Source organism: Osmia lignaria, chromosome 6 (assembly GCF_051020975.1).
Source record: "Osmia lignaria lignaria isolate PbOS001 chromosome 6, iyOsmLign1, whole genome shotgun sequence".
In the NCBI taxonomy this organism is placed as follows: Eukaryota; Metazoa; Arthropoda; class Insecta; order Hymenoptera; family Megachilidae; genus Osmia; species Osmia lignaria.
In genome coordinates this window covers 1,704,629-1,722,513 of record NC_135037.1, presented here as the reverse complement: position 1 = coordinate 1,722,513, position 17,885 = coordinate 1,704,629, and the positions used below count along the sequence as shown (strand labels likewise).

General features: G+C 36.4%; 1 protein-coding gene and 1 long non-coding RNA gene across 5 annotated transcripts in view; one reads left to right on the top strand and one right to left on the bottom strand.

Annotated features, from left to right (window-relative positions):
* Positions 1 to 1,881: 1,881 nt before the first annotated feature.
* LOC117601403 (organic cation transporter protein) overlaps positions 1,882 to 17,885 on the top strand; it is a 48,623-nt gene continuing 32,619 nt past the window's right edge. For 3 of the 4 annotated variants that reach the window (XR_004580693.2, XR_004580689.2, XM_034318099.2), the window contains exon 1: positions 16,077 to 16,387. The gene's annotated coding sequence lies outside the window, so the exon portion shown is untranslated. Of the gene's footprint in view, positions 1,901 to 16,076; positions 16,388 to 17,885 lie in introns of those variants that run through there. The other variant, XR_004580698.2, reaches the window with a different exon arrangement.
* Positions 10,236 to 16,014, bottom strand: LOC117601416 (uncharacterized). The gene is made up of 3 exons (XR_004580699.2): positions 12,241 to 16,014; positions 11,412 to 12,165; positions 10,236 to 11,332 (listed from the first exon to the last, which is right to left on the bottom strand). It is a non-coding gene; the product is annotated as an uncharacterized LOC117601416 (long non-coding RNA).

The following is a 17,885-nucleotide window of genomic DNA, read 5'->3' as shown; positions in this document are numbered from 1 at the left end:
ACCACTACTTGCTCTCCACCGCTTCCCTCCGCTCCCTAACCATCGTCGAACACGATGCGCAACCTCGGAATATTTATGCCACCCTGTCCCGCTTCCGTTCCACCCTCCCGAATGCCCTGTTCCAAACGAAAATTGTTTCACGACTTGAGGATGTTCCGCGTCCCACCGCCCCTCGTTACCTACCCTCGCTCCCTATCGGACGATCTTTTCTTATGCAAATAATCGAGTCACTCCCGTGTTGGATTAAGCTCCGACAAGGATACGGTGTTGAACCGGAGGGTGTTTGTGGAAATTTTTGAAATGATGGGCGAATCGCTTAAGGATTCTGTGTGGATAAATTTGTTAACATTTTAACGAGGGTGAATTTTGACAGAGTTTAAAATATTTTTAACAGATTTTCAATGAAATTATATTTACACATTAAATATGAAAACGATGGAGCAAAACTTTCAATTGAACAATGAAATATTGAAATGGGAAGTGTTAGTTGCACGGATTCCTAGCGAGCGCAGTAGAGCGTGCCTGTCTATGGTCAGACACACCTAAGCAAACAGGTGGAGAGGTTGAATTATCCGCAATATCCTGTACATAACGGCAAATCCTCCTTCCATTAGTATGTGTAACGTAATTTCACACGTATTAGCTGATCAAACTTTGCTTGACGCATTTGAGAAGATAAACCTGACAAAAGTTTATAATAATCCCATTCATCACTCAGGGTAACATTTATCACTTTGATCGTTCCGCACTGTCTATGAGAATTCGAAGAAAATTTAAATAATCACAGAGAATGGTATATTAGTTAAAATATTATGACCTAGATGAAAAATATTTTCGTTATAAATTAAGAGAAATGGTTCGCGTAAAGGGTGATTTTACACGATTAATTCATCGTCACGCGACGTTTCCCACGTAACGCGTTTCCATGTAACACTATATCCTCGGCGTAAACGGCCACGTGAACAGGGGAAGGCGGCTAGTGTACGTTAAATATTATCCCGTCCACGGGTTGGTTAATTGGTCAGAGCAAGCCAGTTAGTTTCATTACGTTGCCTCCATCTTCGTGGGTTTCGCACAATGGACGACTCTTGCAGCATCGGGGCCACTAGGCCTCCGTTCGTTCTAGACTCCCTTTATCGTAACGAGACACTTTTCCTACCAAATTTCCAACGTGCTAGTGTATTTTCAAGAATTTCATAAAACGATGTATGGTTGGATGAGCGTAACACCGTCCTATGTAAAATGGATGATAGATCGCTGTTGAAATTCTGGGTCACATTTTTCGAAACGTTTTAAGTAAAAAATATTCAAAAAATCAATGGTTCGTGAAATATTGTATAATTTTCAAATGGAGTTTCACATATCGGAAGAGTTATTTTTAAAGGTAAAGTGTAAAATTTATAAAATGAAAATAATATGAAATACAGAGTTATATTAAAATCGGCTCTCTCTCCGTGGTCCGCGCCCGAGGGTTGATACTCAATTTTCTTTCTTTAGTCGAAACACCCTGAAACGATACACGTTCAGCTTCGTGATAAATTTTGTTGAACCAGCAATGTACGATTGTGGCATAAACGAATTGGTCACGAAGAAAAAGACAAAGATATAAGAGCGTGACCAACAGAAACCGTTAATGTTTGCCTCGAAGGATCGTGGAGGGCATCGTTAATGACCCACTATAAGTGGCGAAGAATTGCACGCTAGCACGCTCTCCTCGTACCCTGATCGAGTGCAGGGCCTCTAAAATGCGTCCGCAAGTTTTGTTATCGTTGCACGAGCTTCGGTGATAGAGTTTAGTGCAAGGTTAGTCGGCGATGAGTGAAGTGTTAAGCCTCTACGTGGCCATTGTTCCTCGGTAGCAGATAGGATCCGGAAGGATTTCAGAAAGGATTCCTAGAATGTGAGCTTTTTGTAATTCTTATTAACGTAACGAGATGGTTGTTTGTCTTCTTTGTTAATATTCATCAAATTTATCAAATCGTATCGTTCATTTTCAGCAGATCGGTAAAATTAATTTTTACTTGAAATCGTAAAATTTTTAGTAACCAGTTAGTTTGTTTAAATTATAAACGTGACAAACGGTCGGACATTGCATCTGATTCGAATATGTTCGTTCTGAATAAATCCTCGAGTTTCCCAACTGCAGTCAGCTGAATTAAAATGAAGTGCTCGGGTGTAAGCACGTTTCACGGAAACAATTAACGCGTTTTTCGTTCCGTCGCGTTAAACTCTGATTAATCGCGATGCAGAACGGGCTGCGATTACCGTCTGCATAAATTGAAGAAAAATTTGAAACTTTCCTAACTGAATATCAGATATATATAAACAGTGTAGAAATGAATTCTAATTCCAAAATTCTAATCTTCTCAGTATTCTAATACTCGAATATTCCAAATATTCTATAATTCAAAATCCGAGCACTTCAAGTGCTCGTTGTCAGCTTTCGTGCTTGCCACCTTCCGAACGACCCAGTTAATCCTGAAATCGCTGGACCCGAGAATTTCCAATTGAATTTCTCTGGCAACAAAGCTCCAGGTAAATCGATCGACGCATTTTGAAAAGCAAGGAAGTCCGAACGCAAAACGGAACAACAAAATAAATTGAGAAGATTAATAGCAATCACCACATAGGTCGGGTTACACCATTGTCTGACGAACGTCCCTCCTAAACTTCGAAGCTGGGTTGCATAACGTATCGCATGGTCGGGCGGCAAACTCTTTTTGGTCCGGCTTTAAATTTCATTCTTCTACCTGCGAAAAACGCGATCATTAAACGTCGACGTCTTTAACTTCTTCCGAACGATCAATTCGCCCGTTCCTTTTACAAATATAACAATTTTGAACTCGTTTTTCCATGAAAGATTATACGATTCGCGTCGCGTTGTTCCGTGCTGAAATAATCATTTTAAAGAGACCACGAACGTCACGGATCGAAAAAGTTGACACGACAAACCACTTAGCTGGAATCTAAGAACGCTTAAGCTTACTTTAAAACCGATCGATCTAAGATCGATTGATTTACAACTCGGTTTCGTTGGAAGCCGAAAAGTTACGTAAGTATCGCGGCAAAACAATGTCAATTGAACCATTGTACCATTCAAGATCCATCATTATTTTTTTTCTACCATAAGTGACGTTTCGTGATACTTTTATGTCATCAAATCGTGTTAGACTCGATGTGTTTCAATATCAATCGTTGTTCGCTATAATTGATAATCGGCCATTTTGTACTGAAGCTATCTATGAATCCTTTATATAGTTATTTTCTCTGAACTTTAAGCTTTAATTTGATACGTAATAAGAGCCATTTAATGATACTTTTATGTCATGAAATTGTGTTTGAATTTAACCATTGCATGATTGACAGCAGCGAAGCTAATTTAAGGGGTGTAGAAAAAAATGTCGATTGCTTCGAAAGCAATTTTCTTCATGAAACAATGGATCTCGTTTCCAGAATTCGTGCACTCGCCTCCATGGTCAGATCTCGACCGTCGGTCGCGATTAGTCATATAATAGCAATTATTTTATTGCAGAACCGTTCCCTTGCCTGCGCGAATTGAGTTCCCTTTTACCGAGAGGCACTGCTCTCGACACGCCCGCGTCTTTAACGTTAAACGCCTTGAATATTAATGCCGCCGATATAGTTCAATTTCGATGACGAAATCGGTTGAGATCGAGAAGGGGGAGGGGAAAAAAAAGCGTAGCGAATCGAGGGCGCGAGAACACGAAACGCGGCGTGTAATTGCGGCGAATGGTGATAGATCAATAAATCACTTGGAAGTATACATTAGAAATTTTTCAAAACTTCCAAGATCTTCGAAGTCTCGAGAGCTTTGAAGGTTGGAAATTTAATAGAAGAAACTTTCAAATTTCTGTTAAATGAAGAACTATCAAAAAGGAATCTACTTCTTGTTTGTCTTGTATATTAAAAGAATTCCTCGTCGTAAAGTGAAAAACCGTTTCCGTCGCTCGTAATCGATCACCGGCGTTCCAATTTTTTCTTTTTACTTGGCCGCTTTCGATCATGCGGGAGTAACCAGAAGGGATGAGAGGACAGTTTTAGGGTCGAAGACGAAGGAAAGCAGGCCGAGAGGGAAAGGAATAGTCGAGATTGGTCCGATGTTTGTTCAGCACACAAGGGTATCTTAGGTGGAAAGTGTTCATTCAGCTTATAGTAGCTTCTCTTTACGTGTGCAGCCAATAAAACCTCCTGCACGTATCGACACTGTTCCTCGGAATTACCAAGCTTTTCAACAGTTCATTTGAGGCTTCTAATTTTCCTGAGATTAGTTAAAACGATCCTCGAGAACCTATTCTCGACCCTCCTTCTTGTCAAAAACATATTTTATTCGAAATTCATCAAATTTATGCTGCCACTCCGATCTTTAGAATACTTATAATTTTCTTAATTTGCTAAGATATAAAAATATCTTAATTTTAAAAATCTTGTTTCAATTAAAATGTAAAATTTTAATATAACCTTAACTTTTAATTAATATTAAAATTTTATTAAATAGTTTTTAATTAAAAATTATTAAATTTTAAGCAGTTTCAAAAAGTGAATTAATGAGAATAAAATGATAAGGAGGGTTAAGGTGTTAATATTGTATTTCACGAGTTAATTAATTAAGTGTTAAATAGGAAATGGCCAAGAGAGCTCATTAAATTCCTATTTCACGATGGAGGTATAATTATTACGAAGGTACATTGAATACTCTGGTCGGCATCCACGAGTATCGTTGTTATGGGGGCGATGCACTTGGTTGAAGTAGGCTAATGGGAACTTTCGAGTGGCCATCTTCATAACTCGACGTATCTCTGGCGAGCAGCTTTGCGCTTCTCCGCGGAAATACGTTTCACGGTTCTGTTTTTCGGAAGAAACGCGACTTAAGCTCTTCTCTCACCGCACTGAATAACAGATTAATTACCACAGTGGTTATTTTCATTTTAACATCTTTGTAACAGTAGAGAGCCTGGTCTTTGCTTTGATAAAATGACAAATTTTGAGCAGTGTTTTGATTCCCTTCTAATTTATTTAAAAGTGTCGAATTCTTCAGAAGAATCTGAATCATTTGTTTGAGACGGATTTAGCAAGATTTCCAGATATTTTTCGCGTTAGAATTTCATGCAAATATAATTCTGCGGTTTTCTATGAGAAAATAAAAAAGGGAGGAACATCATCACGCGTGTAAACTCAGCTTAGCGCAACAACCATGCGCATTTGCATCATCTTTATGCAAATAGAATCGATCGAACGAAAGGAAACTCACAAAGTCGTCCTCTCGATCAGCCCTCCACTGAATACGTGATTTTCGTCGACGTTGATACCCAAGGAAAAGAAAAAGTAGTTCCAGAGATGGGATCTTCGAAAGATTCCACGAAAGTGCAATCAATATATATTCATCGAGTGCATCCTCCATATAAAAGAAAAGAAAAAATTGAATATCGAACATTTTCTTTCCAGACATTCTTGTTTCATTCCTAAGGGAAACAATTTCCAATCGAATAATTTGCATTTTTATTCATCGAAATACTTAACTAGGCCGCCGTCCGCTTCGTGGCTGACATACTGGAGCGATATTGTGATTTAAAAGTCGATCAAAACAAAACAAAACAACACCAGTTTTAATTTACCGAACACGAATTCGAAGCTCGCGCGATAGCGTAATTCCGATTTCTCTCCTAGACTCAACGTGGGTATCGGTTTCTGTGATCATTCCTCAAGGACACCATCGATCTCTGATTTTATTCTATATAAACACTCACAGTGACTACTGTGATCGGCTTGCGAAGAATGGTCAAAATTGATAATCTAGATTTTCAGTTAAAAAGTCACAAAAATCCCGATCAGTGGTTCAATAGCGGAGCTCCACTCCAAAAAAGAAATAATGTTATCAACCTCAACGTTATCCTCACAATTGCAGGTATGAAAACTGAAAGTTTAAATTAAATACTTAAATAATCTTTGGTGAACGACAGCATAACATGTCTATATATAACTCACAATCGTTATTACTGCACCAGATAATGTGTTAATAATAAACGTTGTATATCAAAAATAAAACAAAAACAAATTACTGTAATGTTGAAACAAACGTGTTTATCGTGACGCATATTTCCGTCGGTACACTTTGATTCCCGGATAAACGAGAAAATCGCGCGGAGGTGTGTCCTGGGAGAACCTGCTTGACGTTGCAGAAGACAGTTCGAGGAGACCCGAGTTGTTCCTCCCGTGTCCGTTCGAAGGTAGACCAGACGGACAGGCGTTGCTCGCATGTCCCATTCCGAGCGGAATCGTAAGTGCAATTGCAATTTTATTCGATCGTTTCCAGCCGTAGGGTCTTTTAAGGCAGAGCTTGATTTGACGTAAAGGAAATGGTTTTCCGTTTTCCTAGAATTGTTTCTGGGAAGCGACGCCGGTTACTCGGAGGAAAATTTGTCAATAATTATGACTATAATTCTCGGTAACTATAATTATAGCTTGCCATGACACGTAAATTAACGAGGAAGAGAGGTTCGTTGATGATGAGGGGCCGTCGATGATCGACGTTTCGAATTGCAATAAAATGAAAAAGTTCAACAATCTTAGAAATTTAATATTTTCGGTAAGGGTCGAAGACTCGGCCCGCCCCCCGAAAGAATGTTTCATTTGAGGAAACCCCTATCGATTGATATTATTATTTGCCTTCCATTGTTAGGACATCCTCGAGGAGTCATGAATCATCTCGACGATGCACAGGACGATTCGCAGCCTTGATAACCGGCCTTATGAATTATTGATGAGACATTTGAATTCATTTGAATGGAGCGGCACGAAATTGTAAAAGAAATCTGCCAACATCGGCGATGACACGATCGTTTGACTTATCGGTCCCTCCGAACGATTCGTAGATTTACTTTTCTTTCATCTACTTACTGTGGCAGGGGGTCGGACGATGGGGTCATCGATGATTTTGACTATGGATTTAAACCTTGTGTAGGTAAATAACTATTTGGGATCAATTTCGATCAATATACATCCTTCTATTATAACTTTGCAATAGAAAAATGTTATCTAATGGTGATTATGATACACGTAGATAGAAATCTGTTTGCGACATCAATTAAGATGCTTATCAAGCATCAAAAGTAGGAGATGTTGTGTCATTTTCTCTCCTTCTCCCGATTATTTTTTTATTCTAAACGCCGTGGTTGGAGAGAATCGCCAATACAAATAGTCGATATATTTTTTCTTGAATATTATATCGAACGCAGTTGAGCGTGACCAAGTAGATATTTCCAAGGATATTGCTGAAAGCACATTGCAGCATGGAATGAGTTGAATTACGCGCGCCGGAAGTGGAGAAACCGACTGGGCGACGCGCAGTGATAAAAAATCCCCAGAATATTTGACCCGAAAGTCATAACACAAATTTGTACGATTTCGTAGTTAAAAAATGACTGAAGTTCTTTAACTTTGTTCTTTCTTTGTTTGCGTTTCAAGCGCATTAATTATATTATAAATGGAACGAGACTGGATTTATCGTAAAGGAAATGCTAATCCTTCAGGCAATTTACATTTGCAATCGATTAAAAAATCATGGGTCTTGACGATGATTTATTTAAGTCTTAGAATTAGTCGTGCGTTTGTAAGAACGATTGATGTATCGATAGGAGGCTTTATAAAACCTTTTTCTGTTTTCAAGAATGCCACGCTTACGAATTTTATTAATTCGTCTCATGCGAATCGAAGCATGCTTTTTAGAATAGAATCGAAATTAGAAAAAGGATTAGAAGTTTTTTTACAATTTTCCAAAAGTAAAATTATAAGAATCACGATACTTTTTCTTATCAAATCTTATCAAATCTTCTTCGATTAACGAATCAGTGTTATCTAAATCCTATCCATTCCAAATTCCAATAATTCTTTCAATAATTATTTGTCAAAAAAATTACTTCGTGCTAAGAATTCTTTAAGCATAACAAAAGAAGTGCATATGTGCAAAAATGCTAGTTGATCCGTAACCAATTACGCCCGGTTATTCGTTAATTGCCCGACTCGTCGAGGTTCTACGAGCAAAAAAATCAGAGGAGCTATTCACACAGGAGACATCTCGAATCATTCGAAAAATTCAGCCTCGTGCAATTATCAGCGTGACGCTAGTGCAACCGGAAGTCGTTGGGAGCGATCGCGTTTTCCCTCGCGTTTGGCAAAAACTGTCACCGTGAAAGATCAACCTACCTCGTCCTTTCGATGGATTCGTCAAATGACATTGAAAATAATTGTCGACGTACCTCGAAGCGTATTATTCCCTGCTCTTTTTTTTTTCTTCCTCTTTTTTTTCCTCTTCCTCGTTCTGAAGTTTTATTACTAATTGTAAATGACTTTGATTTTTATGAAATTATGTTTAGTCGATATTTTAATGAGTCGAGTCTAATCGTCTCTGGCAAATGTTGCTTAAGGTCAGAACAGTGTTAGTTTTCCGCGAGAAACAGAGCTCGAAGATAATCCTCTTTCTCTTCATCGTACGAGCTGATGGATTGGTAATGAAGATTTTATCTAAACACGTAACGACTATACCGCTAATGACGCGAATTAAAAAGAGCTAAGCTGCATTGTTTGTCGCTATAATTTATGCTTATACTCTACTCAGTGATATTGGAGTTTATTTTTGTACATCTGCAGATTTTTTAATTCGAGAACACTTCTTTCTTAACCCTTTCGCTGCCACGGTGTTCCCATGGGACCGACGCTTGTCTTTTCATTTGGGCCATGGTGGTCACTGATGACCATCACTAATTGTAAGAAAAATGTGCTATTGGAAAGATTCTACCGTTATTTTAATATATTTCGCAATTTTTTGCCATGGAGTTGTTTAGAGAATTTGAAAAGATACTGAGAGATCTAAAAAGTAGAAAATAAAGTTGAAACGAGTGTCCAACAGGCGAATTAAGGAAGCTATTAAGTAACATTCCATCGCACCTGTTCGCCAAACTCGTTCGAGATCGTTTATTACATTACACTTGAACTTAAGGTGGGTTCGTAGAAAAGCGAATACCTGCTACGAGACGGCCAGAATTGACCTTGCTGACGGTAATTTCGTCCATTCATAGAAGTCATTTCGTAGACAGCGAAAATACAAAAGAAGAGTGTGTGATAAAAAAGAAACAGATGCGATTCAAAGTGTAAGGTGTTCTCAAGAGTAATAAGTCACATTTATGTACATACTACCGACAAGTATTACAAAACACTGTGCGAAACGAAAAGTGTTTGAAAACTAAACAATTCGATAAGAGCCAGCATAAAAATTATCTCTTCTTTTTTTAATAACAGATAGTGACAATGTTATGTAAATTTAACGCTACTGACTATAGCTGAACAGTACAGTTTTCGCTTTTTCCCGAATTCGAGTCGTTGAAATATATTTTCTTCCGTGAAAACTTGGAAAATTCGGGGAAAATGGGAAATCGGAAAAACGTGGAAAACTTAAAAATTTGGGGAAATTTGAAAAGCGCGAAAAATAGGGAAGTTTAAGAGACCGGGAAAGCTTGGAAAATTGGGAAAATTGGGAAATCGTGAAAAATTTAACGACGTTTAATGACGACTACCGTCACTGATATCGACTTTTCCTCCTTTTCCATCGTCGACATTTTTATTCGAAATTTCTCGTACAGAAACACGCACATAACAGCGATTTGCGTCACGAGAGAAGGGTGAATGACGCTATACCGTAAGTTTCTCAACCAATGGAGAAAGTAATCGCATTGTGCTTGATCCGAAACGATAATTCCCGATATCAGTGTAACAGAAACGTATAGTTATCTCTAAACAAAGATCTACAATTGACCAGAAAGAACTGAGTCATTTGCAATGTTGAATGGATACCTAGCTTCATATTCAATATTTGCTCTAGTCATTGCCTTTGTTTGCAACCTTTCAAGTTTCTCCTCTTAAATGATAATAAATTCACTTGCAATATTAAAGAATGTTTGAATGTGAAGAATAAAAAAAAATAATATTTTTCCTGTACACCTGTAAATCACAAAGTATTCTAACATTTCTTAGAAGTTAAGTTTTCCTCTTATTAACTGGTATTGCACATATTTATAAATATACAGAGTGTCAAATACATCATTTATATTTTTTACACAAAATTTTCCAAAGAATCTACCTATATAAAAGAAGAATATAACTTCATTCGATGAAACAGAAGACAAGATTTTTTTTTTTTTTAAATTAAGGTTTATTGTCACATCAATTACAAGGTTATTAGCGACATCAAGGAGTAGGTAAAACTTACATTATCAGTTCTATTAGTTTAGTATCTTTTATAAATTTGAGTAAGTCCTGTATTTTACTGTTTTTTAAATTGTCCTTGAGAGAAGATTCTAGTTTATGTTTGTTGCGGAGGAAATCATATTTAGTACAGTGGAGGATTAAATGATCTATGGATATTGCCGAGTCACACTCTTCACATTGGGGAGCTGGAGTTTTTGATAGTCTGTAGGAGCGAGTGATTCTGGAATGGCCAATTTTAATTCTTGAGATGGCCACTTGTTCTCGTCTTGTTCTTCTATCTGAGACATTTTATTGATAAACGAATAATTAAGAGGATAAAGAAGGACACCCTGTATCTCTTTATTTACTCGTTTAAATATCCCTTTACGCGGTTAGTTGGTTGTCAACAAGAGGAGAGAGTAATGACATCGATAACTGCACATTTCGAGACCCGTTTCGTTGCAGTTGCATTCGGTGACATTTCAACGACATGCAATTTACTTTTAAATATCAAGAATTACGCGCGATGAAGAACTTACAAGTTTGTTCCATAAATTCTTACGTCATTCACGCTTGCGTGTTCACTTATATTTTTTTAACGATACACGTTTATCAGGTAATTTGTGGTTGAAATAAGTAGTTGATAAAACTATAGTATCGTTGTATAGAAATTAGTCAATTCAACAGTCTTCCATTATTGTCGAAGTTTTTTAAATGTTTTCCTGCAAAGAATTGACAAATTTATTCTATTTCATTTCATTTTCATTCCATTTGGAGCGAAACGTTTCATTTTTCTTTTATTTCTTATGTAACGAGTAATTGGAATTTCTGGTGATCATTGATTCCTATTAAAAAGTTGACGTCGAAATTCGTGGCTCGTGTCAATTTCGTTGATATAGAGTTTCAAACAGTCACTTATATTTTGGCCAATTGAATGAACCGTCTTCGTTAGAGGGAAGTGTCTAAAAATTCCAACTACTTCGAATTGAACGTTCACAATAGATCCAACCTTCGCTTAGACATCATTTCGAGTGACACACGCCAATGGAAATGATGAAACATTAAAATATAGAACCTGATTGAATCATATGTTCATTACACAAACATTAAAAATCAATTTCTGAAGTATTGGAATATGATACTCCTGCACTTACATGTTTTTGCATTATGTAACTATATTATGGATAAATTGAAAGCCTTCTATCATTTTAATATCCTTTTTCTAATCGATCGTTGTTTTCCAGTTACAAGTGGAAATAATTACATTTTTATTATTATCAATGTCATGATCATTTGCAAGGTTTAGAATAATAATAAAACGTTTATATGGTCATAATTTGTTATAATTGATCACCAGCCATTTTATATGAAAAATATCAATCAAACCCTTATGTGGTTATTTTCGTGAAACTTTAAGCTTCAATTTGATATATCACGAGTGCCATTTTGCGATACTTTTATGTCATCAAATTCTATCAAAATGTCTATGTTTCCAAATCGACCATTTGATATGCAACGATCTATTAATTGACCAAAAAAACTTGCAAATCAATGATGAAACGATGGTTCGAATGAAATTCTGCTTCGATTTCTTTCCTCCTCCTCTCGAACCATTTTACACACGCTCAAGAATACTCGTCTTCTTACTCCTTCATCTCGATTCTCTTCCATGAACCGGTTTCAAACTCGTCTTCGTGGCTTCTGGTAATCACACGAACGACCTTCTCCGGTTCTTTGGTGTCCGCCTCTGGCAAACTCCAAGAACTGTTGGGAACCATGGGCTTTCCATGGCTGTTCTTTGCTACCAAGGTCATCGGCTACCTTCTTCCGAATGGAAGCGGTGCTGACAAGATCAAGGAACGTATCGTTCCCAACAGGTGTCTTTTTTTCTCCTCGTGACAAGAAACTCTGTACAGAAGAAGACATTGATTCTGAAAAGATGACTTCACCGTTTACTATAGTATTCGAAAATTACCATTCTACCTAATTAAAATTAAAAAGAAAAGAAAGAAAAATTTTCTTGACGTTGGTTCTCAAATTTTCCAAGTTTACCAAGTTCCATGATTAATTAAAAATATTTAATTTAATTTCTAATTCTTTTTTTCTTCTTCAATGATCATGGGAATGTTCTAACGCTTTACATTTCTCGTATACACTATATTTAAGTTTATTCGTTCAGTCGAAGGTTACGTTTGTGAAGGAATCGATTCAATATTACGAAACGCTTCGAGTACACGTGGTGTGTTTCGTTTTTTCACAGACACCAGTGTTCTAACCGCGTGTTTTATTGTGTGGCGCCTTAAGCTGTCATCCTGCATTATACCGTCATTCATCTAAATAATGCCGCTGCTCCAAATCCGTCGGTGAATTAAATTTTATTTTCCTGCGGTAGTTACACATCGGTCGAAAATGCTTTCGCGTGTAACTTTCTTATCTAAATAATTGTACGTTACATTTATTTTTCGCTTACCTTTTTACCGAAGCTTTTATATATCTATACGTAATTTGACGTAGATAAGTATTTTGCACATATATTAGATATTTGCATAAGTTTTAAAATCATCTTAAATCAACATAAACGAACAAAGTACCCAATTAACATTCTCCTGAATTAATTCTTCAGCTCCCAACAGCAACGGTATAATGTGTGTTTCTTTTCCGCTTTGGATCTTTCAGTTGCTCTGATAACGGAATTCGCTGCTCAAATTTATTTATAGCTGCAATTACCTATGCAAATGTTTTTCGTTTGCGAAAGGTATGCATACATCGTTTCGCTTCAATTCGAGTAAATCCCTCTTTTGATGTATTATCACAGAATGAAGCAATATTTTCTATGAATACCACCTTTTAATCCCATCCCTAATTACCATGGAAAAATAATAAATGCAAAATTTGCAATTATGTGTTAATAATTGTGACTCTTGAAGGAAAAGAAAAATTTCAAATTGAAGAGTTTATTATAATATTTCAGAAATTATGTTCGAAATGTTGAAATCACATGCATACATTTATCAGTGATAAAGATGAAAAGTTTCCATGAATTAAAAAGTGATAAAGCTGATTCGAACGTCAAGATTACAATGGGAGAAAGATGTTGAAGTATTTGCGAATGTAACAGCTGCAATTTCTTTAACGAAATCGCTTTATTCTTTCATTTTCTTTAATATTTTTATCGCTCATAAATTTTCGTAAACGTTACGTAAATAAATACGATAACGTTCACCTTGTTTTTTCCATTTGTTCAATATCTTACACGTACACCTGATTAATTTCCAAACAACAACAAGGAACACACTTGTTTTTACCATCTTTCAACTTGTTTTGACAAGAAAAAATTATGTAATATAAACAAAGAGTAATGTGCTTGTAGTGCAATTAAGTGATGTGAGATTTGGAAAACATGAAAAGCTCGAGTTCTGGGTCAGAGTGATTTTATCAAGAATCAATCGGTTCGTGATACTCCTGAATATGAATGAATCGATTAGTTTTTACAGTCATTACGGAATGACAGATTGACTTGAATGAAATATACCTACGATCGACATTCTCGCAGAATCCTGACGAAGGTCGATTTACACAAGTCTTTGTGATAATCTTCGGGGAAAAAATGTGTACAATTAAAGAGATATATAATTAACACGGTGACTTCCACGATTGAAATAGCCTTACTTACTTAGTATGGTAAATGTTACTACAAAAATGAATAAAAACACACAGTAGAAACACGTATACCTAATCAGACACAGGATAATACCTATTATCATGTTTTCAGTGATATCCATGTAGTGACGTTCAAATTTGCATTTAGTAACATGTTTTTAATTAAAAATAGAGTGATTTGTGAAATAAAAGATTCAAGATTTCCAAATTTTCCCGATTTTCCAGTCTTCCTACTTTTCCAAATTTTCCAGTATTCACAATTTTTTTCTATTTCACCAGTTTTCACAATTTTTCAAGATTTCCAAATTTTCTCGATTTTCCAGCCTTCCTGCTTTTCTAAATTTTCCCAATTTTCCGGCGTTCCCAATTTTTCCTCATTTTTTAAGTTCCCAAATTTTCGCAGTTTTTCTAATTTCCCAGGTTTTCTCGATTTTCCAATCTTCACATCGGATATTTTAAATTCTACGAAAAGAATTTAGTCGGTAAATAAGTCTTAACAAAGTGAAGTTCTCTATTCCTCAAGGGTATCGAGTGTACATAGTACACGAGTCTTTGCTAGTGGAGTTCCCGAGTTCTCGGCTTCTCCGTATCCGGAGTTTCGCGAATGGATTTCATTACTCACTGCGATTTCGCCTTGGGCAATTGATCACTTTGTTTCGAGGATCAGGAAGCTTGGTAATCGAGCGAATTTATTTGTCGAGAACTGGGTCAATCGATCACCTGTTGAGTTTCATTGTTTACAGGTGGTTTCACAAATGAAGAAAGGAACTCTCATCGCGAATTGAATTCGTACGAAACCATTTGAATTTTCGTAATGTATGTCTGACTACGCGTGACCATTTCCATTTTGACTATCGACGTGTTAATTTATCGTCACCTTGTAATTTATCGTGTTTGAATTTTACTTACAATACTTATTTCACTTTAATACGATAAATTCGTTTGAATTGCAAAAGAAAAAAAGTATGAATGTTTTTACATATTGAAAATATGAAAATGATCCATCGTTGGGGAAAAACGATTAAATGACTCGAGAACCGTGATTCATTAACTACAAACAGATAAAACGATTTTAATTAGTCTGGAATTAATTATATAAAATGGGAATTTATAAATTTATTATTAATCCTTGATTTATAAATTCAATCCTTATCAAACAATCAGATTTCGAGGTTTCCACATTTATAGAAACGCAACAGTAAATAGTAAATTTATTCGCATGTATAATGAACTTGAAATGAAACAGAGATTAATTAATTTGCTAATTAGCTACGTTGTGGCGCAATTGTGAATACAGTTCATCTTTTGAAAATGATTGTTATAGTTTCTTTTCGATCGATCATTCTCAAGTATCGTATTCACATTTTCATAAATAACAACGATTGTTTATTCATCGATCATTGTTCACGCTTATCGATTCACGCTCTCATAACCAATCAATTTACCATTAATACAAATACCATCGCAAACACGATCAAAGAATTTGAATCGACGTTAAACCGATTCCACCCTGTTACAAAATCTCTATCACTTGTCATCGTTTTCTTATCAGAATTCATTACCTGATCTCCTCGTTCAAGATTCAACACTTCAAAATTCAATCGCTCAAGATTTAATGCTCCAGGTTGAAAAATGCTCCGAGGTTTAAAATTCCAAGATTGAAGATTTCAAGATCCAAGATATGAAAATTCCAAACTTCGCTACTTCGAAAGGTTTCGATATTTAAATACTTCAAGACTCCTCGAATTCCACTGAAAACCCAAAGTGCCTGGCAGCTCCGGTATGCCTGGATCGCTAGAAAACTTCGAAGACTTTTAAACATCCATCGCTAACGACCTGCGTACGTCTACCGAGTGTCTCTTTCCTTCTAAGTATTGAGGAAAACGAGAACGAGAAAAAACAATCAGTATCACGTCACGAAGAAACCCAACGGATGCCTTCTGAATAACAGGTTGCTCCGTTAATCCACGACGAGACACGAGTAAACGAGAGGAGATCTGCGTAAAGTAGAAGCAAAATCCCCCGTTCATGGAGTTCTCCAGTGACGTCAGTAACGATTCAAGGGGGCCCAAAGGCTGATCGTCCAATGGCCGTTCGACACTGTTGGTGGGGTTTAGCTTTCGTTCTTGCACAAGCTATAAAGCCCCGCTAATTGTACACGCGGCGAACAGTCGGTGCGTGCCCTCTTTTAAACGACGATATGTAGCGCGGCGTCACGAAAAATCGCGTGGTTCTCGTGCACTGGTGTCGGCCAAGATCATTGTCACGATCGAGATCGAGACACGTGCTTACCCTCGTTAGCACGGATCGTTGCGATTCGCGGCTCAGCTTTCCCTTATTTCTCCCTTTTAACTCGAAGCACACCTTCGAGTTCGACTACGCTCGATCCGAGTGAACAGAACCCGAATTATTTTTTCCCGCGAGTTTCGGTGACGCATTGATTTGTGACTGGACCACCATTCGACCGAAGGTAAACGCGAAGATTCAGTGAATTTTTATTCGAATTTTTATGCTCTTCGAACGTTGGTCATTTTGGAGATGTGATTTGTGTTTTGTGAAAAGTTGGATTCTAATCGCATTTCTACCCCTGATAGACCAAGGCCAATTTCTTACGTCTTCTGAAAGTTGATATTTTTGAATAGTGCTGTGAAGAATTGAGTTTTTTGAAAATTTTCATTTGTGATACTTTGGTCAACCTCGTCTGCTGCTTTTTAGATTCTTACCATTTGGTAAAAAGAGCTTCTTTCTATCTTTGAAACATTGAAATGTTTTATTAAACCGCCTTGTTTTATATAAATTGTACGCCGTTGGAAAATTTTGGAGCAGAATCTTGTGATGTATAATGTATAACAATGTGTGTCGTGACATTTAGAAAGGTAAATGTTGTGCGAGATCGTCTTTCAAAGTGTCTTGTGATTGTTGGTGTCTAGTTCTTAGTATGCTATTCGCATTTGTCTTTCCTCGAACAGATGAATGCTTTATAGTCGACTGTTCGATCGATGGGACTGAAAAAAGAATCCTTTTCGTACGTATCTTGAATCTTCAGATGTCGATGCAAATAGAAGTTACGAGGATATTCGTTTTAAAATAACAGGAAAGTCCTATTTTTCTCAGAAAAATTAGCAACATATGCTAATTCGAATGTTAAATTACATCTGTCACTTCATCAGAAGAAGTATTTTTGGTATATTGTGACAACTTGTAATGAACCTTGCAACTGATTTTCTCCAACAAAATAAACATTGAATTGTGAATCACCGTTCAATGCGCTTTCAGAACAGCACGCGTTCTTCCTTGTTTTCGCAACTGTCTCGCATATGTCGTCTAGCATACACAAAGAGAAAAAATACAAGGTACAAAGACTCTGTTTGTTCTTCAGATCTTCTTTCGATGAAGGCTGTCTTCCTTACGCTATCTTCACTTGTATTATAATATTCATGAAATCGTACGAATAAACTAGAGTGTTTGAAGATTGGTATAAATATAGCCTAATTATTGAACAGCAGTGAAGAAATATCATAAAATATGAAACATGAAAATAAATTTCAATTTCAAATAATAAATCACATAGTGGAAATTAATATTTTCATTAACCATGCATGTATGATGATTTTTATTAACGTCTAATACTGAAAAAAAAAGAAGAAAAATTAATAGCCACTTTAGCTTTCAATCTCCTCTTAAATCAAGATCCACGATTACTTTTATATCACTGAAATTATCATTCAATTATCATCCACAATATATCTATTAACATCTACATAGTAAGAACTTCGATCACCTTCTCTTCTTATCGATCATTTCTATCAATAAACACAATTTCCTATTGGATAAAAGCAAAAAGATCGTTCAACAATCAGCCTCGTTAGGAATCTAATTATCAAAGATGAAAGAAACTGTGTATCCTGGAAGGAACAATTAATAGAGCGACCATGAGTCACGAAGTTTCTATTCCATTTTTTCTTTCT